Genomic DNA, 3,143 nt, shown 5'->3' on the forward strand with positions numbered 1-3,143 from the left:
CTGTTTAATAATGATTTTTTTCGGTGATTTTAAATGTCTTGCCCGCTTACGTTTTGGTATTCCGCTATATTTCATGTTGAGAACAATTTAGGTCTTAATAGACACAAGATGTGATCTATTTCTAGCACATTGAATGTCCACGTTAGTGGTCAACGTTATATATAAAAATGTACTTTAATCCCCTGAGATTGCAGATACTGTTTCTGAATCTCTTTGATTCTTTAAATGTGCTAGCTTCCTGGTAATTAATCGATATTAATTAATATATGATTTTTTACCCTATTTTTTAATATATATATATATAGATAGATAGATATAGATATATACTTATGTATATGTATATATATATGTATATATATGTGTATGTATATAGACACATGTATAGTCATATATATATATTCATACACACACACACACATACACACACACACATACACACACACACACACACACACACACACACACACACACACACATATATATATATATCTTGTGAGTGTGTAGGAGTGTAGACTGTAAATATATATTGCTTTTATATTATTTTGCTTTTTACTGTTATTTTTGTTCTTTTAAGGTGGCGAATGTGGAGGCGCGTAGCATTGTGAGTAGGCTGTTGGACTCTTGATCATAAGATTGTGGCTTTGATTCCGGGACCGGGCGATGCGTTGTATCCTTGAACAAAACACATCATTTCATTGCTCCGGTTCACTCAGCTGACAAAAATGAGTAATCATGCGACGGACTGACCTTCCGTTCAGGTGGGGAGTATATATGCCATAGAAACCTTGAAATCTGGCCTATGACTCTATATGATCGAGAAGAACCTTTACGTTTTTAAAGCGGCAAACTAGCAGAATCTTAAGAGCAGCGGACAAAACGCCCTGCAGTTTCTCCTCCGCTTTTTTAGGTTCTCAGTTTAAATCCTACAGAATCAACTTTGCTTTTCATCCCTCTTGGGGGCGATAGAATAAAGAACCACACTATTATCTACCAACTGCTGACTTTGTTTCTAAAGTAGAAAATTGTTTTTTTCATACATTTTCATTTTCACACATCCAACATACAATTTTATATAAAAATGATATTATATAAAAATATTATATAAAAATGATATTATATTGCATATGCACAATCCATAAGTTTAATAATTAGATTAAAACACTAACCCAGGTGTTGCAATCATTAAGTCAATAGTTAACTTCCGATGTTCAAGTTCAAATTTCACTGAGTTAAAATTATAAATTTCACCAAACATACACCATAGTTATCCATACAGAAAAACCACTTCGGCTTAACACCAACTGGTTTCATTTAAAAGTAAAGATTAACAAATATAACGTCACTTGACTAATTGAGCTAGTTGTAATACAGCAGTAAAAAAGGGAAGAATGAAAAATAAACATGGTTTAACTATTGACCATAATAAATAATTCAGGCAGTTAATATTTTGCCAATAGTTTTAAGTGAATTCAGCAAATTCACCGATAGTTTTATGTGAATTCCAAGCACTTTTTCTAAAGACTTTCGCATATTATTATATATCTATAAAATATTCCTTTGTAATTTATGTATTTATGCATATAAATATTTATACACCTCTTATAATACCATTTTATATATACATCTTAAATTAATGATTTGATTTTATCTCGTTTATTCATCTCAGCCTTTTTATTTGTCTTTATCTTTATTCACCTTTTATATTACTTTCTGACACAAACGTTCAGTCCCCAATCCTCAATATGTCCAACATCTACTCTTATTATACATTATTCTGCCGCATTTAAAGCTGAATTTCTATACACACACACACACACACACACACACACACACACACACACACACACACACACACACACACACACACACACGCACACACACACACATAAATTAGAGTACCGAAATACCACCTTGCTAGAAATAGGGGTTAACACTCCAAAGTCACAAATTTCTTACTATTAAGAAACACGCACGGCGAATGCAATAAACAGAATAAAAATAAGCCTTACTTTCGCATAAACCACAAAGCAAGAACAGATATCTTGGTATCAATTTATTTCACTTTTTGAACGTTAGCTCTTAAGAATCATTAGCCAAGCTTACTGTATTCATCTATTTTTTAAAATATTAATTTTATCACACACATACAGACATACATCATACATACATACATCATACATACATAGATCATACATACATACGTCATACATACGTACATCAAACATACATACATACGTGCGTGTACCTGTATTGTCAGAAATTTGCTTCTCAATCACGCAGTTCCGGGTTCAGTCTCTCTGCGTGACACCATGGGCAACGAGCGTCTTCTAGTATAGCTTTAGGGCCAATTAAATCTCTTCGTATGTGTGTGTGTGTGTGTGTGTGTGTGTCTGTGTGTGTGTGTGAGTGTGTGTGTGTATGTATGTGAGTGTGTGTATGATGGTGGTAAACAGTGATGTGTATAAATACAAACCTGTTCCCAGGTCAAGTACGCTTGAAGCATATTCGAAACGGTAGGAAAGTCATTAACTGTCTTTTATTATAGAGATATCTTGCGGTAGACAGATGAGTGTAAACATGCCGAATCAGTTGACAGCGTTCTCTAACCAGACTGTTACAAGCATGTATTTCCGAGTGATTAAGTTCTCTTGGGCAACAGAGACCGGAAACGCAGGGACTACGAAGAGGAGATAACCACTCCGAAATTCAAGCAACGATCTGTTTTTGACAAAATACAGTGAATGGCTTTCTTACAGATTCGAATGTGCCTGAAACATATTTCAACAGGTAACACGTTTTATGTACACACACACACACACACATATACACACACACATGTGTGTGTGTTTATGAGTGTTTGTGTGTGTGCGTGTGTGCGTGTGTGCGTGCGTGTACGAGTGTGTGTGTTTATGTTTTCCCCCACCGTCTTGATTTATTTACAACTCCGTAATTTTGCGATTTTCGCACCAGAGATCAATAAAATACCTAGCTGCCTTTAAAAATATATACTTGGACTAAACCCTTCAAGACCGTGACCCAAAATGAATGCAGGCCAATGGCAGAAGTATGTACGAGATAAAAAAGATAAACATGTAAGAGATGAAACATGTAAGTACATCCTTATATGTTATATGATATATATA

Source organism: Octopus bimaculoides, chromosome 6 (genome assembly GCF_001194135.2).
Source record: "Octopus bimaculoides isolate UCB-OBI-ISO-001 chromosome 6, ASM119413v2, whole genome shotgun sequence".
NCBI classification, from domain to species: Eukaryota; Metazoa; Mollusca; class Cephalopoda; order Octopoda; family Octopodidae; genus Octopus; species Octopus bimaculoides.